This window comes from Limulus polyphemus, unplaced genomic scaffold (assembly GCF_000517525.1).
Source record: "Limulus polyphemus unplaced genomic scaffold, Limulus_polyphemus-2.1.2 Scaffold5748, whole genome shotgun sequence".
In the NCBI taxonomy this organism is placed as follows: Eukaryota; Metazoa; Arthropoda; class Merostomata; order Xiphosura; family Limulidae; genus Limulus; species Limulus polyphemus.
The window spans coordinates 17,517-34,435 of record NW_013671358.1 but is presented as its reverse complement, the minus strand read 5'-3'; the positions used below and the strand labels follow the sequence as shown (position 1 = coordinate 34,435).

Genomic DNA, 16,919 nt, shown 5'->3' with positions numbered 1-16,919 from the left:
GGCACGCAGGACTCCACCATGGTTGAGGATACCATGGAAAACGTGTTGAGGTCTTAGGAATAAAACGAGCTGCCACCTGGACAATACAGTCAGTTACTGCAAACACACAGTCGTCTATTGATGGCAGACAGACGAAGGCAGGATCAAGTTCAGAGAGAGAGGTGAAAGATGGCCAATTAGTCTGGTCCAGCTTCCACCGTGGCACTCGGGTCAGGTGGCATTGACCATGGCCAACATCCGTCATAATGATAGAAAAATTATCACAGCTCTGTGGGTCACAGTCGACCATCTAAGAAAAGCGAGTGAAAAGTGAAAGGGAGCAAAGCGAGAGATCAATGGCAGTAAAAGACTGACTAGGTTCATGAAAATAAGTATATGTATCAGTATTGAAGAGAGAAAGGTTGTGATCCGAGAGCATACGCTCAATGGAATGACCCCTCCCATCAATATCAGTGCCACCCCACAGGGGGTTGTGTCCATTAAAGTCTCCCAGAAGTAAAAAGGGAGATGGCAACTGGTCAACGAGAGCATCAAAGTATGATTGATCATAAGTCTCCCCAGGTAGAGAGAACAAACAGTAATGGTACAACCTAAGGAAACACGGGTGGCTATGGCCTCCAAGGGTGTATCAAGGGACACAGATAAGGAGGGCACATGCTGGTTAACCAGCAGTGCCACCCCTCCATGCCTGTGCTGTAAGGGCAGCAACTCGTGGTCCAGAAAGTCATGAGATTGTCTTGCTCTAGTTGTTCTATGTCATAGATAATGTCTATTGTTCTGATGAGGATATTGTAGCAACACATAGCATGTTGGTTGAAAGTATTATCACTGTAATATCCCTTACTGGCTGAGCTTCACATTATCTGAATGATATAACTGACCAATGTTATTCTACTTTATAAATGAAGTGATAAAAGTTGTCTCAGTAATTATAGGAAAAGGTTTTGAAAGGATGATGAAATATGATTTGCAAAATCATTAATAATGTTTAAAAATTCTCTTGGATGGTATGGTTTCACTATTATATAATTTTATATTCATCATTTAATATTAAACAATGTTTATATTATTATTATTTAGTTACATTATCTGTTTCATAATGTTAAACACAAAAAGGTTATCAAACATATAATGCTTCTATTTACCAGCAAAACATTTATGTTTATATAGTATAAATATTTGGAATTTACTATTTTGGTAGTTCCAATGCTATCTTTATAAATGTAATTTTTCTATGAGGTTTATATACTCAGTGGGGTAAATATCTACTCCCCAGTCATGTTTAAAATACATAACTTTTGATAAAATTTGTCATGATTTTTTACTAGACATTTAGTTTTAAAAACTGTTGATGTCAAACTAAAATGACGTAACTTTTAGTCTAAAGATGTGAAGAAGCTTATGAATTTACTTAAACATTATCAAGATAATTTTAAGGTTAGTATTTTATTAAAACTTTGTAATATTTTTTACAGGATACAAGTTCTAATTCTTAACCTGTTTCTCTCTAGTCTAACTGCAGGTTTTGGTAAAGATATAAAGGTGAAACTGGGATATAACCATGGATGTATCAAAGATGAAAGTTGAACCCTTTTCTGAAAATGAACAGGATGATTTGTTGGATATGAAAAATGAAGATGAAACTCCTACATTATCTAGTAGTAAGTATATATATATATTTAGAATTTAAATATTTTGTGTTATGTCCAACACAAGTAGTGTGAATGTTACCTGTGAAGCAGTGTACATGAATTTTCTGTCAGTGATTATTAGATATTTCTTATTGAGTTAATTTCCTCTGTCAGGTATGTACATCAGTAAAATTAGGTTATATTCTTCTGCTTATTTTGGTCTTTGATACAAGTGACACTGCTGTGATTATAATCTATACCATCACCTGTGGGTGAGGTTATTTAAAATGTCAAGCTTGTACTCTACTAACTAAACTAATTTTTAACCTATTGTCTACTGTTAGTAAAGAACTTTATATCAATACACAGTACACTTATTTCATCTATAATGTTTTTGTACAATTATCTTACTGATAAGAAATTAATATTATTGTCATTAAAACTAATAATTAACAACACATACATATATAAAGTTATTTTAATATAAAGTATGAGTTTTATGTAATTGAACATGGAGAACTTTCGTTTTTGTGCAAGTAAAAACAAATATTTTTGAAAAGTGCACTCCTTGAAATATTTGATAACTAAAAACATTTAGTTCAACCTTAATCATAGTAGAATTTTAAACTAAGTACTGAAAACTTTGATGTGAAATGTTAATTTCAAATCTTAGCATGATATTAACTCTTTGCATATGGGCTTGTTATATGTGATGATGACTAGAGATAAGGATACTTTATAAATATGAGTTGAGTTAGTGAAGTTAATGATTATACTTTGAGTTTATGAATTCAGTGTCAGAAAATTGTTTAGCATTGGAAGTGAGAGTTACTGTGTGTATTAAGTTATAATTAGCAAGGAAATTTTATAAGAAAGTTTATTTGTGAGTTAGGTAACTTACCTTTTAGTGTTGGATTTTATGTTCAAATATTATTGTACACATAGGCCTACAACTACAAGTGAATGTAACCTGAAGAAGATGTTAAGGAAGGAATGAATAGTTTATTATTTTTACCAAAAATCTAAAAGAATCTGTCCAGTGCCTTAACAAAATATGCCAAGATTTTAGTAAACATTACTGAAAAAAATCAAACTTTTTAAACCCCCATAGATTATTTTTATTAAAGGTTTGTCTGAATTTAAGAAGTCTTTATTGTGTCTGTCAGTTTGGAAGGTTATTTTCCTCCTAAGAATAAAAACTTACTTTTATCTTGCAGTTTTCATTTGTACACTGCGAATGTTGTCATAATTTCAGAAATCTCAGGATTTAATTATGACATTTGACTGTGCCATTGGCGATGGTGACACTGTCAGGATTGATTGTGTTTTTATAGGCTATTGTTCTGTTTAATGTTACAACTATTTGGTTTTTATGGTATAGTGGTTTACTCTTTTCTTTTTACCAGTTATTTGGTATAGACAGCCTAGTTACTTTGTGTCATTAAACCCAAACAACTATTAAAAAGCAAACTTATTGCTATTGAATCCTCTCGACATGGATTCCTGTACAGGGAAGGTTCTGTATTTTCAGTTACTTCCTCTGGTATCTAAACATCCACCCACGTGTTTGCCATGCATGGCGACCCTTGAAGGGGAGGAGAGGATCCTGGTGGTTGAGTGGTGTCTGGGGCACTGCAACACACCACTTTGGCCTTGAATTCTTGTAGACAGGTAGCCTTGGGGTGCCCCCCCCGGGTCAATCGGCTGGTCCACTTGGGCTAGGGTCAACTGAGTACCAGTGTTGGGCGTGTCTGATGCTGGTGTTTGGGTATAGTGCTCATGAAAGCCTGGTGTTCCTGCAGTGTCCTTCTATGACATTGTAGTGCGTCCCCTTGTAGGACTCCATGGCGGTTGGGGTCAGTGGACACTGAAATTTGTTTCTTAATTATGGATCCCCCCAATCCAAATGAAAAAATAGTAAAAACTCCGCTTATTGGTAAACGACCATGCCCAGAAGACTCTGCACAGCCATCTCCACCACAAGGTGGCTCTGTACCTTGCTTTCTGATCTTACATTCACTATCTGATAAATCTGTCGGGCAAATGTCCCCCTTTTTTAGTCAGAAGGGCTTAGAGGGGCTCTCCAAAGTCAGTTAAGAAACTCCGTTCTGGAGACATCTTGGTCGAAACATCCACAGCTAAGCCCTCCATGGTTAATAGAGTTGATAGATCTATGTCGACTCCAATCTCTGTCCCCACTATTCCTTCCAGTGACTACCTGGGACAACCTCCTCGGGCACCAGCCTCTGGTGTCCGTGCGAGTCCTTCTTTGGTCCCTAAAAGCAGGACAATCAATCGATCACGTCCTCAGTTATTGGATTCTCACACTGATGACAGAGAATTGCCCACTCGATCAAGGGCAGGATCCATGGAGGTCGATCGACCTCCCTCTAGTAAAGAAAAATGGCGTGGTCGTAAACCGAAGGGTTCCCCGCCCTGTTCTCCTAAACATACATAACAATGGCCACTTTGATACAGTGGAACTGTCAAGGTTTTCATTCTAATCTCGATGACATTAAAGCCTTGATTGACTCTTATCATCCCATGTGTCTATCCTTGCAGGAAACATTCCTGAAACCTGCCTATACAGTCACCTTTTGGCAGTTTTCTCTGTACCGGAATGACAGGTTGTGTGATGGGCGGGTAAACTAAATAATAAAGATATTTTATAGATCTCTATATCACTAAAGCAGGTATATAGCACATGATATGTCTGCATATCACAATACATTTAAATAGATGGGAACCTACTATATCTACAGTTATTGATCTTGACATATTACAGAATAAGTTAATCAAGCCATTACTAGTTACATCTCACCTGGAATACAGTGTCACATTTTTGTCTCTTTATCTATAAAATCGGTCTATTCAACAAGATAATATACAGTTGATTGTTGTGATACTATACCATCATATTTCAACAGTTGAATTTGTCTACTGTAAACCTTTCTATTTAACAAGATAAGATAAAGTTGATTGTTGTGATACTGTACCATCATATTTCAACAGTTGAATTTGTCTACTGTAAACCTTTCTATTGAACACAATCTTATATTTCCATTTAATATTTTCAATACTATTTCAGTCCAGGGAGAAAAGTTTTATAAAGTGTGAATCTTTGAGAACTGTCATAATTATTTTCACCTTTAACATTTTGGTATTTGTTGTGATTGTATTAGAACATTAAACTGAACTTAAAAGTTCAACAAATAATATGTGATACATTTGACTATTTAACAAAAATATCACAAGCACATGCTGTTTCTAACAAGGAAGCAGAAACTCTAACAAGGAAACTTAATGAATTTGTTTCAAGACTTGGTTTGTCTATGGAACTTTACTCAGATCAGGATCAGAGCTTTGAACCAACCTTGTTTGTGGAAATGTGTCAGATGATTGTAATGAATAAAAAAAACAGGACAACAGCCTTTCATCAATCTTCTGATGAGATAGTTGAGGGTTACAAGCATACAGTTAGATCATGGACATAAAATGTAGATGTTCCACTGTTAGTAATAATTTATCATTCAGCAGTATATGAAGCTACACCATGTTTTGAATTTTCAATGAACCTTCTGTATTCTCATCCAGAGACTAGTCACTGAACAGAGTTTTACAGAATATGTAGAGGGAATAAGGATCACCATAAACATCATACTTGACTTTAACTAGAAACACTTGAATCAAGTTGTGATAAAATGATAATATTCTGTGATATTAAAACTGGTAAGGATGTACAAGAAAGGAGGAAGTGAAAAATTAATCAGGTGTTGCTGAATGGCTGTAAATTCTACTGAAAATAAACTGATATAGTTTACAGGATCTAGGGGAACAGACAGTCCAAGTCAAAGTTATCATCTCCGAAAGTAAAATGGGGTAAAATGTCTTCTTATTCGTTTCTTATCATTTGACTTACCTCAAGAGATCCGCTCCTATAGTGAGAATGTTTTAATGGTTGTCATTTCTGTAAGATGTGTCAAAGGGGAGATATTCAATTTATTTGGTATGGTGCAATAATATGCACATATATAATACCAACATAAAAAATACACATATATAAACCAAACAACAAAAAACTATATTCTCAAACATCTGTTGTTTTATCTGCTCCTATCTTCATAATATTTAAACAGTCACCCGAAGAAGTCGATTGTTTTCTTGAAATTCATTCACATATCAAGATTTATGGATCAATCTCAATGCTAATATAAAATTTTAGAAGTTGTAAAAATATAATATTTTTCCTCTAATGAACTCTGCAATATAGACATTTTAAGGTATGTATTTCTTTCTACAATTAATCATTCAGGAGGTGAAGAGGGGATGACAGACATTTGACTATTATATGTATAAGAAGATAGATGTTCACTCCTCCCTGAATGTGGTCGAGGATTTGATCTACTATCAATAGCTCTGCCAGTCAAACCTCTAGCATTACTGTTATCTTTAGATGTACTTGGTTTCAGATACCCTGCCCTACAGGTGCCAAATCTCTTAACATTACTATGTAGAAATGCCCCTTTGTCTTAGCTAATATTTCTCACAGTTTTAGAGAGTCGAGACCTCAGCTTCCATCTATTGGTAGTGTCACTTCTACTCTAATGTTAATCAGTTTGTGATCACTTCTCCACTAAAGATGGGGATGTCCCATGGTCTTTGCCAGTGTCACCACGGTGAGAACAACAGCTTAGGATATTCTACTCCTATTACTGGTTACAGACTACTAAGATGAAGCTCGCATGTGTCATTATCTTCTTCAGTGTGTTGTACACCTTGCTCGAATTTACTCTGCCTTTGTCTTCTCAATGCATAGGTGCCTCTCAAAATTCACTGAGCACCAAGAAGCACTTCTTTGACTCAGGGATGTAATCATCTCATCAGATATGCAAAGACATTTAAAGTATCATCACAATTGTGTTACATCTCTCCTAAAGTCATATGGAACCACAACTTTCTTGATGGTGTCTCCACAGTCGTCACTTGATGCCTGGAATTGTTGAAGCCATATGTACTTATCCCTTATAATTTTTTTTTTTTACTTTTTTCATTTTTGGTCTACGTTTCAATTCTCTGAATGATCTAAGGGAGGAATCCGCCTGCTGAGCTGATTTCATCATTTTGATTATCTATTTTGCACCATCAGACTCGATCACTGTAAGACCCTTAAGGGGTAAATTGGAATGTATAAAGTTAATAAAGACTTTTATTAGATTGATATTCTGGAATACAACTACTATTACATACCTATGCCCTCATTCTGAAGTATGGTTGATTGGACCTACCAAGTCAACTACAGCTTGATCATATGGTACATCTATGACTAACTTTTCCATTAATGGTACTTGTGGTTACCAGACCCCTTGGGACAGTATGTTGACAGATATCACATGAGCAACAATATCTATGAACATCTGCTTGCCCTCTTGACCAGTACTTTTTCAGCATGTATTTTTGGAATTTAGTGTCCTCCTGGAATTTACTCGTTCTAAAATCATCAGAAACCACAACTTTCTTGATGGTGTCTCCAAATTCAACACATGGTTCCTGGAATATATATAGAAGTTTCTAGTATTTTCATCAATGTATAAAATCCATGTTCTATTTTCAGCGGGTCTTATATATACTACCATACAATTATATTGAAAAATTATATCATTATATTTGGTAGCAACGTTAAAATTAATAGAAGGCTGATGAGAATAACGCTACACTTCCTTTACATTTCCACCACACAATCACATTCAGAAGGTTCTTGTTCTCAAGATCAATTCAACTTTATTTGTATATAGATTTTCACTAAAGTATTTTTCAGTACATGTACTTATTTCATGACTGAACTCCAATAATGCAAAATACTGTTTAGTAATGTATGGTAAAGAATGGTATATGAACTTACAGCATTAATCAGGAATTTACTATAATCTAATAGTGATATATATGTGTCCTGAACAGATTCTAGTTATATAAAAACACATTAATTTATAATCTTAGTAAACTGTTTTCCTGTTATCTAAAATACAACTTCAAATATAATAGACCTATAATTGAGGCTTTCAAAAAGTCAAAAGCTATGATTTTCCTACACTGAAAATTTATTTCTGATAGGTACTTACTTCCTCTCAAATAAATAGCTATTCTCGTTCAGTGCTGCCCTCTATATGCAAAAAAATTACGCATGCCACAAACCTTGTATCTTCCCTCCACCAATAAGAGTGCGACATACTCTCATGACGCATGTGACTCCCTCTGCTCAATTCTACCGAAATATCACTTCGAGTTTTGGTAGAAGATGGATGAACCAGTTTTCAGTGGGAAGGAAGGGTGGTTAGTTCGAGATGGGGGAAACTATAACCTCAGATACGGTACATTACCTCCTCTCACGTAAATAGCTAGAATCCTACATTGAATAGGTGGAGGAACCATGAGGGAAAGAAAAAAGCATCCTTCGAAAGAGTATGAAGGACACTCCCTAAGATGAGATAGCTAGATTGTAATATGTGATGTGGGGAACCACACCAGTTCTGAACCAGGTATAATCTTCCAACATCGTAAAAAGATGTTGCGTATATGAGCAGAAAACAGAGGAGCACTTCCAATTAGGAGAGAATTGTGCTGGAAAGTGAACTGAACCATGCAATATCTATAAAAATCAATCCCAGAAATTATAAAAGTGGGTAAAGTGAAAAGGATGTGCCCTTACATGTAGAGTGGATAGGGCAAGATGGACAGTACACAAGAAGTCAACTACATCCAAAACCCAAGCTGCTGGGAACCGACCTCCATGTGGAGGGGGGGGGGTACGAATGAGGATCATACCATCGGTAGTCAACAACAGTCCAAAACCCAGCAACTGGGAATCAACATCCATGTGAGAATAGAATGAGGATCATACCCTTGGTAAGTCAACTACAATCCAACACCCGGCTGCTGGGTTCCAACATCCATGTGGGGGTAGGAAAGAGGATCATACTGTTGACAAGTCAACTACAATCCAAAACCCAGCCATCTGGCAGATGTAGGAAAGAGGATCATACAGTCTTCATCCCAAGCACATGAGACCAAAGGGAATGATAAACTAGTCGATCGATCTTGGAAACAGACACACTTTATCAAAAATATATTTACATAATGTAAACCATGACCCTCAAAATTGAAATTGACCAGAACCATCCCAAGCATATTATCATCCTCAGAATAAGAAACATCGAGAGATAGCGGAAGAGAAAGAACCTCTCCCATGACCAACAACACTGGTAGAGTATAAATGAGGGAGGACTATAGACATATATAATTCACGTGTTTGAGAACTTATCATGATTGGTTCTACTCTAAATCCAAAACCTGGCCATTGGGAATTGACATCGATGTGGGGGTAGGATGAGGGATCCCAACTGAAGGGGTGAACTGCAATTATAAAGTCTCACTCCCATTTGTTTTTATGTTTCATATGGGAGAATATCACATCACCTACACCAGCAGAACACTACTGCCTTACCCTCGAATGAATAGTTTTATAATCACTTCTATATTTTGTTTATATTTAATTAATCCATTCAGGAAGATGCCTCTATGGTCCACCACCCCAGTGGCTTGGAACTGGAAAGTGGTAAGGACTCTCAAACTCCACTAGAAGAAAAGAGGTAAAAACAGTGGAGAGTCTGGAGGTACAACAACACCCGTGATGGTGCAATGGGTGACCATAAAACCCTATTTTTAAAAGCAGATCATACCAATTTATTCAATACAAGGGATGGTCAGCTATCCTCTTCTGTTTTACCCAGGTAAAGCATGGGTGTGTATGGTCCTGGACGGGCAAACTTATGAAGCAATTCTATTGTGAGGATAAACCTTCAAGTGATCTTGTGGAACATTCTGTCTCTGCAGTGTGTGTTGCATGGCCATGGAATTATAACATGTAAGTCAATATGGCTTGGCAGTGTGAATTTCAACAGCTAAAGAATACCTGATCAGGCACAACTCGCCACAAAGCGAGATCAAAACAATGAGCATTAATAAAAGAAAAAGGTCCCTGAAAAGAAAACTTACCCAGTCAAAGTATCACTGAATTATGATATTCTAGAATGGCTACAGGCAGAAGACGATAACCCGAAGAGGAAGAAAACAGCGATCTGATGCAAATAGTGAGAGATGAACGTATCATAGGTAGTTCACATGCCCAATTGAAGAAGTACCTGCAAAGGACGGTGAAGATTAAACACCAGTGAAAAGGTAAGGTGTTGAATTGGGTGAGAATACACTCGGAACAAAGAACGGGAGGAAGACGATAAAGAGGAAGAAGCCAATTGAATGAAGAGCTAAACCCAGTTGGCAAAGAAAGAACACGAATAGAGGACGGTTGCCAAGAGAGAAAGAGTCGAGAATTGACACCACAGAAGAAATCCATGCAGGCAGTATAACAGAGAAGAGCACGTACAGGACACACAAGTCTATCTGGATCAGGACGAGGATAAAAGTGTGAAATGGAAGGAATGGAAAGCGGGTAAATTGAGGAGCTATCAGAAGGACTGAACCTGGAGAAGAAGGAGAATGGAAGGATAGACAAATGTGTAGGTCTAATCTTGGCTGAAAACATTGATTGCCAGAGCAAGAAGAATAGGAACCCGATTCCAAAACTAAGGCAATTTGTGGTTAGGGACGTAGCAAAAGCCTCAATGTGAGGAGTACCCCATTGAAGTCAAAGCCACTGGAAAACAAAATGATCGAGAGATTACTTCTTTGAATAAATCCACGAGATTCCTGTCTCGACAGGAATCAGATACACAACAAGAGGAAAAGCACCCAGAATATGGCATGCAATGATAGGAATATCGAGCATGTGAGCCCCAAAAGAAGATCCAACTTATGAATACAGGGGTATGGAGAACAGGTGCCAGCTTGTTGATTGAGATAAACAACCATTGAAGAAAAGTGGGAATGGATCATTACCAGACGATTTCTAGCCTGATGGAGAAAATGAAATGAAACACGACCTACATCGAGAAGTTTCAGGACATTGATAGGATAAGACCTCTCGGCCGCAGACCAAAAATCCCAAATCTCCCAATTGATCAACCCACGTTCCCCATCCCCGAAGGAATGCGTCTATGAAATGTGGAGAACTGGATGAGGAGGAGGAAACGGGATACCCACCGACGTGCGAGTCATATCGAACCAACAACATCGATTGATGACAAGGGTAGGAGGATGGGTATTAAGAGCTGACAAAGGATCCCTGCGAAATTCCAATGGTCATGAAAAGCCTACGAAAGAGCCCCCATATGAGCTTGACTTAAGGGGTTAAAGGTTACAATGGAAGATCACAACCACAAAAGTGATACAACTTCACGCACTGTAATTGAACTGAAAATTCAAACAAACTCAAAGAAGAGAAGGGCAGGTCCAAGTGAGATGTGTGTGTGTGTGTGTAGAAAAAGAACAGCACCCAAATGGACAAGATATTGGATAGGTCGCAGTAAAGATTTCACCAACTTGAATAATAGCCTATATAGCCGCCTCCAGGAGCAGCTGATAAGAGTAACAGACGGACTCCTGTTTAGAATGAGCAAACTGTAGCCAGTCAACCAAAGAAAGATGAAAGTGTAGCCTCAGAGCATATAAGGAATGAATGAATGCCCTGAACGCATGACAAAACACATAGGACCTAAGCAAGTCCGAAGGGCAGTACACAAAACAAGGAAATCACCCTATGGGGAATAAACTGAAGAGAGGGTCGCCAGTGACGAAATATCAGGATATGCAAATAAGCATTCGCGACATTCCTCTATTATCAATAAACCTGGAGAAAAAGTCCACCTAAGGATGAGAAATGACTCCAAGGTAAGATGGGGCAGATTGAAAATTAGAATTGGGCAGGACAAACCTAGTTCAAACTGTCAGTCTCCGGTTTGGAGCGAAGACAACAAACAACCTGGAATAAAAACCTGGAGAAAGATGATAAACAGGTGCAACGTCCTGTAGAGACAGAAAATCCTGTACTGCCTTGGACAAACGCAGACTGGTGGCAGGATTCCAAGTCTTGTGGAAGAAAAGGGTATCAGGGACAAATGAGATGGGGAAAGATACAGTAAGATAAGTCCCTCTGATAAATCCTGAAAAACCCATGGAACTTAGTGAAAGACCACAAAAGAGTAACAATATAATATAGTCAAGTTCCCACTGGTTAGTCTTCAGTACTGTTGGCGACATGCCCATCAACGTTGAATAAAATGACGAGATGAAAACCTCTAGAAGGGGGACAGAGACCGGTAGATAAGGATCAGGATGGGAAAGGAATAGGGGCATGGCGTGGATCCATCTGCAATAAACGTGCAACCAAAAAGGAAAGGGTCGAGTGTTGCCACACACAAGATTACAAAGCTTAAAATACATGATCGAAAATAAATCACCAAGGAAAAAATACAGAAATTCCGAAACGAAAAAGAGGTAACAAATGTACCCGGGGCAAAGTCACATCGCGACCTAGAAAATCCAAATTACAGTGAAACCACGTGTGTAAAGTGATAGCCGAAGGCAACAAACGAGCCAACATGAAGGTAATAAAGAATTACAGAAAAACGTATTATGCCTAGCTGATTTTGCAGAAGGGGGAGGTAGGGGGGGGGTAGAGGAAAACACAGCCATATCAGATGGTTTTAAAAGGGCTATAAAATCTTCATCGGCCTGAACAGATTCGGCTTGTTCAGGAGAAGAAGAAGGTTGACCCATAGAATGATCAATCTCACAATGGATAATAGCAGAAAAATCCAATGATGGGTTTCCCCTACCTTCAGCTTGTGAAAATATTGCTAGAGTTATAACATCGGAAGTGGGAACATGAACCTCACAATTCATTGTAAGCATACGTAAATCAAACAAAAGTGTTTGATGTAAAATATGCGAGTGTGAGAAAAAATAAAGACTGGGAAATTAAATTAAAAGATTTCTTTAATGTAAAGAAAATATGATAATGGAGAAAGCCCTCTTCGGAAATTAGACTATTAAAATCAGGAAGAGCACCAAAAGAAAAAAACGTCTGAACACAAGTACTGCGAGAAGTGATAGCTCAGTAGAATTGAATACAGAGAGTCACATGCGTCATGAGAGTATGTGAAGGGTTGATGCATGACCAGTTGCATAAGAGACGCATTGAAATCAGTCAATTCCAATGGAGGGGAGATAGAAAGCTTGTGGCATACATAAAAAATAATTTTGCATATAGAGGGCAACACTGAATGAGAATAGTTATTTATGTGACAGGAGGTAATGTACCATATCGGGAATATATTGCTGAAAATACGATAGACTGATAATAAAGATTGACAACAACGTTTGTTAGAAGTAAAGCCGATATTCTCAGTGATTGTTCGAAAAGGAAGACTAAAAACAAAAACTTCATATGTGGGTCGATGTGTAAGTAAGGGACAACTGCACTTGCTTTGATGGTATAATGTTATTCCTAAAGTGTTCTAGGATGCTGACGTCACAAAAAAGTTTGGGGAGAGATGACACTGAGAAGGTATTATAAATATATCAGCTGCACTGATCACCTGTACCATGCATCATATTGTTACGACAGCAGAAGTTACGCGATGCTGCTGGCGCACGCGTGACTGAGTTTCTCCAATTATCTGGGAAGTTCCCGAATTTTGTAGATATTTGTTAGTATAAAGCCTGGCAGAGAAAAGCCAGGGGATGGTTAAGCATACAGAAGTCATGCTGAGTTTCAGGTAATTTACGATTTTGTTTCGAGCTAGTGTGTGTTTTGCATTCGTAGAGATTGAAATTATTGTTACGTCTCCGTTCGTTCGTTAATTTTCCGTAAATTCGTTCCGACGAAACTTTAGCGACACAAGTCCTTTCTTAGATAAAACTGGTTTATTCTTTCCGAATACAACTTTACGATACACTTAATTTCAACAGTCGCTCTATAACAAACGCTATAATTCTCAACGAACGTCTCACATACTCGTACTCAACAATACTCAATTCAATTACACACATTGTTGCCGTCACTTTGTGACCATCTTATATATACAAGACTACCCCCAATCTAGTAGTCGCCCGACAATTCACGAAGGTTCGAGAAAGACGTAGCGTGATACTAGTCACGTGACCTCGCTGAAGTACCAGTATCGAGATTGTGAATCGCTGTGATTTATAGCATGTATTATAAAAATCGTTAAGCTTAGAGTGACGAGAAACGTACTGACTGTGGAATTACTGGGTACTAAAAGTTTGTATTGAGAAAGAATAAACTGGTTTAATCAAGAAAAGACTTGTATATTGAAGTTCCTCGGAAAGAATTTCTACCGGAAATTAACAATCAAGCAGATCAGTAATACATCATATAGCTTACACGTATTATTTTTATGGTAGCATTTTCATAACATCAAATGTCAAGAAGAAAACAGAGATCCAATGTTCCTAAGTGAGCTGTTCAGTTACAATAATACAGAAGAAACAGTAATGTACTTTAAGAACCTGAACCTTGTTAGACAATAAATACATTTTAAACTTTAGAATATTCCTTATTGATTAAAAGTTTACAAATTATATTTGTATTGTTCCATTTCTCAAGAAAACACATGAATATGAACAGCATGTATTTTTTTTCGCAATTTGTAAAAATTACATTTAAATATCATAACCAAAAATAACAAAATATAGCCTTGTAATTTGTGGAGTCAAGTATTTTAATTAAAGTACAGTAGTTTCCATTTTGTAGGAATTAAATTTTAAATCACTTTTCCCAGCTTCACTTTCTCGCACACACACACCCCTCAGTGGAAAGAGCTGGATGCAACACTGTGCTGTCTAACAAACAATGTGGCCAGGTTTAGCACATATTTTGTGATTTTACACGAAATCTGACATATTGGAAAATGTAGCATATTTTTAGCATGTTCTTAGAATATTTGTCATTTTTCTAGCACATTGTTAATTCAAAATTGAAAAAAAATTACCGAAGAAAGTTGAGTGCTTTGCTCTGTTTCGCTCTTTTGTCATTACAATCGGTATTGAAGATGGCATCAGACAACGAATCTTCGAGATACACCATCTGACGACAGCGGAGCGCGGTCAGTTAAATTTCAGTGCATCTTCAGTCTTGTAGTATGTAGTTGTTCGAGAAGGTATAATAAAGGGATATAGTGAGCATTGTGTAAAATTTTAACCTCCAAAGAATGTGTTTGAGAAGTTTAACTCATCAATATATGAATAGATTGCCAATCAGTTATTATATTTCTGCATAATGTGTATAGATTAAGAATATCTTTCAGTTCTATGCTAGTTGCAATATAACTAAGAAGTGCTTCAAATAGGTCAAGTTAATCGTGTATGTGAAATTTCAAGCATTTTAAGGAATCTTTGTAAAGAAATTAGTTTTAAGATAGAGAGTTATGGACTTTATTTGATTGCTAAAATATATTCCATAGAAAAATGTAATAAATTGAAATTATTCCTTTTGTATCTCATTTTCTATTCCATTTAATGCTTAGATTGAATGGTATACCTGCTCAGGCATTGGGGATAAATGGTAAAGGTAAAAAAAGTGAATCAGAAGTTGGTTTATTATGCAGTGACCTAGATACTGGATTTAATTTTTTTTATGTTAGGATGATAGATACCTACAGACATGGTTTTTAGGCTACTTATGTGTCATAAGGGGTTCTACTCTTTCAAAAATAATTGTCAATTGAATTTAAATTCCCAGCAGACAATGACACACCAGAATTTCCAGCATGCAACTTGAAAACTGTCAACTTAGCAACTCTTTCCACACGGCCCTTTATTTCTGTTGCCATATCATAAAGTATGAGTCAGATAATTATGTGATACAACCAGTGAACAAGTAATATGATCAATATTATAAGTACTTGTGATTTATCTACATATTTCATATCTACCAACGTTCAGTAATTTAACACTTTTTTTCGTCAACCTATCACTTCCACCAGAAGAACCTGGTCAGTCTTCTCACAAATCAGAATAGTGTATGTGTAGGGAAATAGTAGAGCTAGAGTGGTCATAGAAAATATTTGTGGGCTCCTGTTGCTCATAGATAAGACTAATTATTATTATCATTATTATTTGTAATTTTTAATGGAGAACTTGTAATGGACTAAAAGACAACTAGGGTCAAACAGAAACAATTTATTAAATATAACATTATCACTTCTAATGAAAGTTACTAAACCGTGTCAGGCCAGGTCCTAATATTAATAAAAGAAATACAATATAAATTTCAATTAATAAATAAAGGAAAAGGAACCAGAAGAAGGTAACAACTAATTATGAAAATCACAATATTACAAAATCAAATTACCTATGATTATCAATTATAATATCAAGTGAACTTCTGTCTAACTATTTCTGGTGAACTAATTCATTTTCAAGATCAAGTACGACTTTCTGTTGTGTAGTTGGACCACTAGGTTGCATCTCTTGTGACTAGCTATTATCAAAAATCTACATAATCTTTCACAATATTAAAATCTGTACACAAGAACTGCTAAGGATGGTTGGTGTCAATTTCGTAATAATGAAAATTGACGTGCTTTAGGTAGAAGGTGAGTGAGTACTTTTACTAATAATCCTTAGTTAAACTTAAATAACTGAAGGATTAATAGACGATTGGTAAACAAAACCATAAAATCAAATTAGAATTTGCTATCTCAAAAGTTTTAGAAATTCTTAAATAATTGTTCAACTTTCAAGTGCCTTTTACCTTTTTAGATTTACAAATATAAGTATTACTACATTAACACAACAATTAACATGAAAAACGATGGACCATTACAAAGTAAACACAGAAGATAACCTTTATTTTTAACTTTTAAGGAAATAAATATCTTGTCTATTATACTTTAAAAAAATTACTGACTTGTAGTTGCACTGTTTTTAACTTCAAAGAGCAGCTTATTCCATAAGCCTATTATTAGTAGTATTACATTAGAAATAATAAATTTGTTTTAATTGGAGCATAGCCAGTATTTTCCAAATTTTAAACTTATAGTTAAACTTCTGTATGTTAGGTCCCTCAAGTTTTTTTAAAAATACAACAGAAATACATTGGACATTTCCCTGTCAACTGAAAATCTATTTAACTTCAGTAAGATCACCTTTTAGTTTACCAAGAAAATTTTCCCCATAAGTCTTTCATCCTAGGAATCATTTTAGTATCCTTCCTCAGAACACTTTCCAATAAATCAATATCCAGTTGAATTTGTCTACTGTAAAGTTGAAATATGATGGTATAGTATCACAACAATCAACTTTATCTTATCT

At 36.3% G+C, this 16,919-nt stretch overlaps 1 long non-coding RNA gene across 1 annotated transcript in view; it reads left to right on the top strand.

Moving 5' to 3' along the window:
* The window catches only part of LOC111089275, a 47,101-nt gene that overhangs the window by 18,637 nt on the left and 11,545 nt on the right, over window positions 1–16,919 (top strand). Inside the window, exons 2-3 of the long non-coding RNA XR_002613563.1 lie at window positions 304–309; window positions 1,512–1,661. This is a non-coding gene — a long non-coding RNA (uncharacterized LOC111089275). The remainder of the gene's footprint in view (window positions 1–303; window positions 310–1,511; window positions 1,662–16,919) is intronic.